At 40.6% G+C, this 10523-nt stretch overlaps 1 long non-coding RNA gene across 1 annotated transcript; it reads left to right on the forward strand.

The window, feature by feature from the left end:
- The first annotated feature begins 1971 nt into the window (after positions 1-1971).
- On the forward strand, positions 1972-10113 carry LOC311520367. The gene is made up of 3 exons (XR_014711568.1): positions 1972-2135; positions 6705-6808; positions 9451-10113. It is a non-coding gene; the product is annotated as an uncharacterized lncRNA (long non-coding RNA).
- Positions 10114-10523: the final 410 nt, after the last annotated feature.

Consider the following 10523-nt stretch of genomic DNA (forward strand, 5'->3'; position numbering starts at 1 on the left):
GGGAGACAGCCCCTCTTTCTTGGCTAGCTGATCACAAACAGGCTTAAAGGAAGAGCTTCTTAAGATAGAAGGATAAAAAATACTTTTAGCCATTAAAGTTTCTTAAAAGCACCCTGCTGGACTTAAAAAGCAACACTGTTAACCAGAAAAGGCTTTAAAATAAACCACAAAAAGCTGTGAGGAAGATTAGAAATGCTGGAAGAACAGATGATGATTAAAAAGGAATGCAGTAGGCTGAGGAAGGTGTAGACTGCTGGAATTAAGATAACGTTTCAATGCATTTTAAAAAGGGGAATCACGAGAGAATGCTTTAATAGGATAACCTAAGTTTGTTATATCTCCAAGTGGGTAGAGATGGAAATGGCCCCAAAGTAGTTTGTTAGTATATCTGAAGTAATACCAAGTTTATATGCTGGAACAGAAATATGGAATTATAAGGAATCAGTATTATATGAACTGTCTGCAAGCATTAGGACATATAGCTACCAGAATAATTTCTTATACTACTACTATTTTGTACTTATCTAGTGCCTTCCATCTGAAGAATTGCAGCACTTTAATTCATCATTTTGATGAATTAAGTCTTATTGAAATCCCAGTTATTTTTCAAGTATTAGCCACACTTTATAGATGGGGAAACTGAGGCAGCAAGCAATTAAGTGACTTCCCCTAGACCATCCAAGAAATGCTAATGATAGTGAACAGCTTCTTTTCCAGGACCACAGATTGCACATCTTTCCAGATTTGGCAAGGGCTGGGCAATGAAGACGATTAGATGGATCCAGGTATCAGTATTTCAGGAGTGTGCGGTACCCAGAGACATTCCTATACCCTACAAAACTGAGCATCAAAGCTCGAGTGGAATCAGGTCAATAACCTGTGTTCCCTCTAAGCTGTGTGGTTGGGCGGCCTCCTAGGAGAGATTCAAGCACTGCCCACTTGATTAGCAGAGCCACGCACATCCGGCAGCATGTTTTCAGGTGCTCCTCCTTCCCACTGCTTTGCAGCCAAATTGCTCCTGCAGCTTCTCCCAGGACCCTCCTGCTGGCTGTGCAGAGCTGGGGGGAAGCAGGTGCTGATATCAGAGTGTTTTCCAGCCCCTGTACCCCATCTCCACAGAGCAGGGGAAAGGGGACAGGGCTCAGGACTTGCGGCAGCTCTAAGGTCTGAACAAGCCTTCTGGTGAGTAACAGCCTTAAAGAGACAGCACATAGTCTCTGAGACTTCCCCAGCAATCAGCACATACAATCTCTCTCACGCATGCACGCAGGCAGAGGTGCTGGAACTAGGGGTGCTGCCCTGGTTTGAAGTGGCTTCCATTATATACAGGGTTTACAGTCTGGTTCAATGGCTCTCAGCACCCCCACGACATACACTGTTCCAACCCTCCTGTGTGCACGCTGTCACACAGTCTGTGTGTCCCATGCGTGCATACAGTCTCTGTCACACTGTGTGTGTGTCTTTTCTCTCTCTCACACACACACACACACACACACACACACACACACACACACACACACACACAGTCTCTGTATCACACATCTCCCAACACCTACTTAATTATTGTTGTTGTTACTTGGTACTTCCTGCAGTGCACATATATTCTCTGTAATTTTATCTTTCAACGTGTGTTATTTTAGTGTTTTGACTGGTCTATGCATTTCATAATTTTTATTTCTCTTTCATAAAATTTATTACACTTTTATATTTTAATTATTTGACCAGTGAGTTCTAAAATGCCTAACCTGTCCTGGCTGGAGTAATTATCCCTACTGGTAACTTTTAAAAAATATATATCTAGGTTTTTTGTTTCTACTGGTGGTGCAGATTCCGCACATTACCTTGGTGCAAATAACAAAATTTATTCCGCACATGGGTGAAAAAATTAAAGGGAACATTATCAACAATCCATGGTGGGGTTTTTTTGGTTTTTATTTTTTTGAGGCTAGTACGGCTGTCTAGATTGTTGTTGTTGTTAATTTAAAAGCTCAGAAGTCCCTAACCTTTATGATTGCAGAGACAACCTCCAAATCAAGTGCAACCGATGCTGTGACACTTGTTGAATTTGAGAATGCTGCCATATATAAGCCTTGAGCTCCCAGCATCCTTCACATTTATGTCAATGGAACTACAAGGTATGTGTGGCTTTGAGAATATTGAATATAGGTAGGACATGCCCTAAAAGCAATGAAAATGTATCTTAGACATGACCCATTTTCATAACGTATTTTTCTTCTTTGAGTGATGGTCCCTATTGTATTCCACTGTGGGCTACACATATCACCTGTGTGCCCGGAACCAGAGGATTTGAAAGTAGTGTCGGTTGGTCCACGCATGCACCCTCGTTCACCTTGTGCCTCTGACTGAGGGGATAAAGAGCGGGGTTGACCAACCGCCTCTCCAGTTCCTTCTCACTGCCACATGGTCCAGGTTGGAACCTATCTGTAGCTTCATCCCTGAAGAGAATATTTAACTTTGTTTTAGCATCTTGTACAGTTAACAGTTTTAATGATTCCATAGTTTTAGTGCTGGATTAATCTACAGGGGAACACTTCCCCTTCCCCACCCCATACCCTGTGCGGGTATTGGACTATAGGCTTTAAACTCTGTGCTTCCTGGCCATGATCCTTCTCGGTCACAACAACCTCCAGCGCTGCCTGTATGGCTTTGGGGAAGCTCACACTGCAGTGAGGTGTAGTATTTGCTGCTCATTCCCCAGCCATACCCGAGAAGGACAGGAACTCCACCTTTGGAAATGCCTCATGGAAAAGACCATATGGCCTCCATCAGACCCAGGCTGGGAACTCCCCGCCCCCTATATTGACCTGATTCAGCAAGAGGTAAGCCTCCTGCTGCTAAGTCCAACGCTGGTGCCAGAGAATCTACCCTCAGACACCCCTGGCGGAATCTTCTCGGGAACACAGGAAGCACTGTCATAATGAGACCAAGTCTTCCTCCAAATCCACTTCAAAGAAATCTGATTTGGCTCTGAGCAAGCCCAGCATCTCAGTCCAAGCAGACTTAGTACGTTTTAAGTCCCCGAGGCTTAACAAAAAAGCCCATAAACATCAGGATCCATTGGTACCAGAATGTGATCCACTGGTACTGTCACCCTTGGCACCTCCCAACCCTTGGAATCCACTGGCACTGATTAAGACCATTCATCGCCTATCCGTGGCACTGTTTTCAACAGTACTCTCTCTGGCTCCAGTGGTCTAAGCAGAGACAACCCCTTTCACACCAGGAAAAACTGAATACCATGCCACTTCATAGGACATCTTTGCACTGTTGGATCCAGAATCCCTTCCATAGGGTCCATTCCTTTCCAGCAATATCATAACACTCAGGAGAGTCAACCACTTGAATACATTTATCGCCTGTTCCTTCCTCGAGTTACAACTTCCCTCCAGCCGCACTGATGGTACCATATCCGGAACAGGTATTAGCTTTCTTCTCATCGGGAGATTCTGAACCACCCAAGGAGTCTTCATTTTCTTACCCTATGTAGCCTCAACTGCCCAAAAGACTTACACAAGCTTGGGACAAACCCTTGCATTTAGCTCAAACCCAATTTTTTCAATCTTCCCTCATAAGTCATGTTTTCTAGTGCTTTAATCATATTTATTGCTCTTCTCTGGACTTTCTCCAATTTCTCCACATCTTTCCTGAAATGTGGCGCCCAGAACTGGACATGATACTCCAAGTGAGGCCTAATCAGCATGCAGTAGAGTCGAAGAATTATTTCTCGTGTCTTGCTTACAACACTCCTGCTAATACATCCTAGAATGATGTTTGCTTTTTTTGCAACAGTACTACACTGTTGACTCATATTTAGCTTGTGGTCCACTACAACCCCCTGATCCCTTTCCACAGTACTCCTTCCTAGGCATTCATTTCCCACTTTGTATGTGTGCAACTGATTGTTCCTTCCTAAGTGGAGTACTTTGCATTTTTCCTTATTGAATTTCATCCTATTTACTTCAGACCATTTCTCCAGTTTGTCCAGATCATTTTGAATTATAATCCTATTCTCCAAAGCACTTGCAACCTGCCAGCTTGGCACTGTCCGCAAACTTTGTAAGTGTACTCTCTATTCCATTATCTAAATCATTGATGAAGATATTGAACGGATCTGGACCCAAAACTGATCCCTGTGGGACTCCAATCATTATGCCCATATAGTCCAAAATGACATCTATCTTTTTTGCAACAGCCTCACACTACTGACTCATATCCATTATAATCCCCATATCCTTTTCTGCAGTACTGTAGCCTAGCCAGTTTGTTCCCATTTTGTATTTGTACATTTGATTTTTCCCTTCCTAAGTGTAGTACTTTGCATTTGCTTTAATAGAATTTCCTCTGTTTAAATTCTCCAATTTATCGAGATCACTTTGAGTTCTATTAAAAAACAATGCTCTTCATGCTCACTCAGCCCCCTGGCGCAGACACCAGACAGTTGTACTTGGCTTGAAGCACAATGTGGTTGATATACCATCTTGTGATTGGCAAAGAGTGTGGTATTTTCCATGTTTTACTGAAGTATTATTAGTATTGTACACTACATTAACCAGACAATTGGCAGTCAAGCTTCCTTACAGATTCCCAGAAACCCTGTCTGTTCTTACTCACATCTCAGTGGCAGTCAAGTGTCTTTCATCTGTTTTACAACAGCAGAAGAAATATTAAGAACAACAATAGTCTCACTTGACAGTTGCATTCTTTCAAACGCTGTTCAATATCATTTCAATCAAACAAAGTATAGCTGATCTGCTACAATGGGCAGTTCTGGCCATCACAGTCATAAAAGTCTTTGTTAGGATCTTTCTTTCTCTTTGAGGAAGATAGATGATGATGCAGAATACCAGTGGATCGTCTCTGTAAAGAGGTCAATAAGTTTTCTTAAGAATATATTGTGATAAAGTTCCTCCTCTGCTTTGTTGGGTTCTGTCCTTTCTGGCGGATCTGCTTGCCTCAGAGGTTCATGGCAGTCCTCAGTTTGGCTCCTTTTGTTAGTGGCACAAACCTGCCATTCACTTGGCTAACCTCATCACTGGCCAGCATGGGGAAAAGGAGGAGAACAATCCCCGCAGTCTCTGCTGGCCCACCTAATGGGTCGGGGGACAGGTCATTCCCCTCTAGTGGGACCCATAGACCCATCAACTCCTCTTATATCAAGTGGGGGATGGGGGGAACCTGGGCCCGCCCTCTACTCCGGGTTCCAGCCCAGGGCCCTGTGGATTGCAGCTGTCTATAGTGTCTTCTGTAACAGTTGTGTGACAGCTACAACTCCCTGGGCTACTTCCCCACTTCCCCTTCTTTATCCTCACCACAGGACCTTCCTCCTGATGTCTGACAATGCTTGCACTTCTCAGTCCTCCAGCAGTACACCTATTCACTCTCAGCTTCTTGCTCCCAGCTCCTCGCACGCACCTCACTAACTGAAGTGAGGTCCTTTTAAAACCAGGTGCCCTAATTAGCCTGTCTGTCCTAATTGATTCTGGTAACTTCTTTATTGGCTCCAGGTGTCCTAATTAGCCTGCCTTAATTGGTTCCAGCAACTTCCAGATTGTTCTGGAACAGCCCATTATCTTAGGGAAAAGGGACCTGCTTAATCTGGGGCTAATATATCTACCTTCTATCACTCTCCTGTAGCCATCTGGCCTGACCCCGCCACAATATGTAAAGTTACTAAGAAGGATGAACATTACAATCAGATGTGTACCAACTATAAAAGATCTGGCCAAGAAAACATCACAGAAGCCTTTTGACAGACATCCAAAGATTTCCTTAGACTATTAGAAAATGTCTCTATTATTATGGCTATTTATTGGAAAATGTTTTTCTGAACCTCTTATCAACCAAGAATGATCTACTGAGGGATTTAACTGAGGAGAGAGCCCGACCTTTGCATGACACACAGATGGGCACTTAAACTTGTTAACTACAGATGAGTTCTCCATTTTGAAAGAGAAGGAGGAGAAATAAACACAAGGCACCAGGGCATTGTGTGTCCACTCACAGCATGTCTGTGTTTTGTCTCTGAGAAACAGAGATGCGGATATGTTTAAAGGATTTAAGTGGTTTCTTTAACTTCTGTAAGTCTCTGCCTTAAGTTTTCTGTATTACACTGAATCTAATGTAAATGCATATGGACAAAATACTGTCTATACATTTTACTGAAAGTGAATACTACACTTGCATCATAGTGTAACATTTACAAGTCTTTACATGATTCAAATGAAATCCTAGACATCCTATATGTCTGAAGGGTAGCAATATGAAAATAAGGTCCAGAACCAACCAACCAAGATGTTCAGAGCTTCAGCTATCCCTAGCTATTATCAGGGAGAGGTAGGGTGGATTTAAATCACTAGTCAGGAAGACTCTATTTAATCATGGATTTCTACATAAAAGTGCATTCTTGTTGGCTGTTATAACCTTAATACATATTTTTCACAACTTAGAGATAGATATAGGTTTAATTTTTAGAAGATACACACTATACATTTTTAAAGTGATTTATTTTGTAAACTTTTCAGATTAGTTTTACAGCTATATCAGAAAATGAATGATTGTTTGGTTATTTCATTTACCAAAGGTAATTGAAGCAGATATTTATGAAGTCATTGGGAGATGAACTATCTCCAATTCAACAGGTTAATCATTAATATTTGGAGGATTTTCTTGCCATGCTGTATTAGGAGGAGAACATCACTCTTAGAGAAGAATGAGAGGTTGACCCAGAGGCGGATTTGAGAACTGGCTTCTTTATTGGGATACTTGTTCCCCTGAACCCAATTGTCAAGTAAGCACTGGATTAGTTCTATCATGCTTCTTTTATTTAAGTTAGTATGTAAATGCCTACAGCTGCTCAAACCCCTAAAACTCTTATTAAGTAATAATTGCTATAATTGTTGCTACAAGTTCCCTTAATCAGCAGTTCTCAGGGGAGGGAGGAAGGGGCCATGACCCTGAGCTCGTTTATGTAGCTGGGAAAGGAAGGGAGGGGATATAACACTTCTTTACACAAAGGTATCCTTTAGACAACTATGTTTCTTATGCAACTGCAACACTTATTTATTCCCAACAAGATGAAGAGGACGGCAAGGGATAACACTTACTCTATCAAACAAAGAAATGGTGCCTGCCTGTGACTCTACTCCTTAATACCATACCAGCACACCAGCGGTTTCCCAGGTCTCTACTTAATCCTTACATATCCCAACAATCACCAGACAGACATTTAATTGTTTTATTTAACTAAAACAACAACGTTATGTATTCTGGATTTTTTTCTTCAACAGCAAACATAGAATATTTTAACAAAACAAGCATATGAATTTTTGAATTTAGTTAAACATTCAAGTTTTTTTTAAAATCAGATTTGTTTGTGTTAAAATTGTTTTAACTTAAAATAGTTAAATGAAATATTTTAAAAAAATTAAATTGACTGTCAACCAGGTCAACATGAGAAACTTAAAGTATTGGCTTCTGCAGTTAACTCAGTCGTCTTCACCTTCATTTTCCTGTTTGTTCATATTCTGGAAAAGAAAAACAAGCTTTCCTGCTTTTTCAAGTCCAAACAATTTGTCAATTTGGAATGAATTAGTCCAAAGGAAGAAAATATTCTTTCTACACTGGCAGAAGAAGCTACTGCTGTTAAAAGTGAGATTATCACTTCAACAGTCTCTGAATCCAAGTGCTTAAGTGATTTCCACCAGTTCACTGGTGTGACTTTCTTTAAAATATCATCAGCAAACATATTTCTTGAATGGTTCACCCTTAGCTCTGAAGTTTATTATAGTTGGCATTATGGAGGGATGATTGCTGGATGTCCATGTCATAGCCAACTCCTCTTCTTCAGCAGTTTAAGTTTGACCCTAGTACCAAGTATTGAGAATATTTGCAAAAAAAAAATGAGCTGGAGATAGTGCTTGTCCCATTCGTTGTTTTAATGCTTGTAATTTAACAGAGTAGCAGAGTTTGAGTAGCAGCCGTGTTAGTCTGTATTCGCAAAAAGAAAGAGTACTTGTGGCACCTTAGAGACTAACCAATTTATTTGAGCATAAGCTTTCATGAGCTACAGCTCACTTCATCGGTTGCATTCAGTGGAAAATACAGTGAGGAGACTTATATACACACAGAACATGAAAAAATGGGTGTTATCATACACACTGTAAGGAGAGTGATCACTTAAGATGAGCTATTACCAGCAGGAGAGCGGTGGGGGGGGGGGAGAGAGGGGAGAAAACCTTTTGTAGTGATAATCAAGGTGGGCCATTTCCAGCAGTTAACAAGAATGTCTGAGGAACGGGGGGGAGGGGGGGATAATAAATCTCCTCACCGTATTTTCCACTGAATTATTTTCCACTCAAATAAATTGATTAGTCTCTAACGTGCCATAAGTACTCCTTTTCTTTTTGTAATTTAACTCTGTCATTGTATATTTCTCTTTTTAAGATCTCACTCGGTTCCTTCCAAATTTCAACAGCATCAGAAATAAAACAGATATTTCCCTGCATTTTGTTCAAGGCTACAGAAATAGGCTTCAGGGTACTAAGCATGTGTTCAACATTTCTCTTAAGCCCAGTGTTGAGAACTTTGGCTGTGACAGTGCCATCTATTTTTTCACGATTTTGTTCACAAACTGTCATCAGATTAGGCCAGATCTTGATATAGTGTTAAAAACAGTCCACTACTGAGTTACATCGCGCGTCTTGTGGAAGAGTTACTTGTGGGAGAGTTAGTTCCTCCCACTTTTTTCAGAGCAGCTGCTGCAATGTGGTTGTTATGGAAGTATTTTGCAATTTCAACAACATTAGCCTTTATTTCTGGAACACTGAAGTCTTTGGCTAGGAGGTGCATCAAATGAGCACTGCAACCGTATGTTATTAGCTTGGGACTCTCTTCTCGCTCTTCTAAATTTCTTATTTTGGATACATTTGCAGCATTATCTGTGACCAAGCTGCGTACTAGATGTTTGAATTTTTTTCAGTTTGTTATAGCTTTTACTGCTACTTCTTGTAAGCATTCTGCTGTATGTGCATTTCCTGATGTATCAATTGTTTCTGCAAGGAAGACGTTCCCTTCTTCTGTTGTCACACAAGCACATACAACAGGATCATTGTGGACATTGCTCCAAGACTCAGGTTAACAGTTTTACCCTCTAGACCTTTTGCGCACTGCTCAATTTCTCTTTCATATACTTTATCCAGCAATTTGCCTGCAACATCTGCTCTGTTGGGTTGACTGTATCCTGGTCTTAATGACTGAACCATGTTAATGACATGTGGGTTCTCAATCATACGGAAAGGAGAGTTTGTTGCATAAACAAACTGGGCAATGTTTTCATCAATTACCTCTTTTTGTAATCTACTGGATCTTATCACAAACTTATCTATGGTTGTTTCTGGATGATGGAGATTTTTTTTTTCATTTTTTCTACAGGTGATATACTGTGGCTATGTGACATACGTGATGTAACTGAAACACAATCGTTGGCAGAGAACTCTGAAACTATAGAAAATGATGGTAATCTTGAAGGTGGATAATCTTCAGAATCCTGTATGTTAAGGATGGATTCTCCGAAACAAAATAAGTCTATGCAGTTATTTAATTATTATTACCATACTGCTCATTTAGTATTACTCATTGCATTCACTGACACTCAGTACTACTTTAAAGGTGAAATTGTAAAAGGAAGATCTGCCTCTTTCAGCAATTTATTTTTTTAATCACAACTGCATGTAAAATGATAGTACCCTAGAATAACAACTATACTTTTTGCTCAAACATGAGAATTCAAGAATAGTCCAGAAGGAAGACAGGCAGTCCTTAAGAAAGAAGTATGAAATAAAGTTTACCAATCTGAAGATCCTGCATGTTCAGACATGTTCCTTTCATGATCTTCAACGCAGCTACCTCCTGAGAAGGAACACTTCTCATGATGTTGTTTCATTTGGGCAACCAGGGCTTACATTTCTTTGTTGCACTGTTTGCATTTTGCACGCATGCCTGTCTTACCCACAGGTATAGGAACTTCATTAAAATATTCACAAACTGGGTCTCTTTTACGGCCTGCTGCCATTATAAGTTTTCCCTTCTAGTGAGAGAATGGTATGGTAGATCTCAAATCAATAAAGGTTACACTCAGAAAGACCTCAAGACTTCTGGAATAGGCTGCTCAGACAGTTTCACTTGTTTCTATTACCTGTCCCTCTCTTCTCACATTTATCTCCAGACTTCTCCTTGTCCAGATCTATTACGCCCCCAACAATCTTCTATTCATTGAACTTTTTGAAACTTTGCACTTTTAGAGAGAGGTAAGGGATTGACTCTGTGTACACAAATTTGCGGAGGGACAATAGGGTTGAGGTCTGTTGTTTCTCACCTGTTGATATATTTATTTATTTTGAAACATTTTTGCTGTTAACAAGCATGTTATCTCTGGAGAGACAAATCCACAGTTTGAGAACGGCAAAACTAAGCATCTCTGATGGTATCTTCCAGACTGAGCACTG

The sequence above is a fragment of the Lepidochelys olivacea genome (assembly GCF_965140295.1).
Source record: "Lepidochelys olivacea isolate rLepOli2 genome assembly, chromosome: 5".
NCBI classification, from domain to species: Eukaryota; Metazoa; Chordata; order Testudines; family Cheloniidae; genus Lepidochelys; species Lepidochelys olivacea.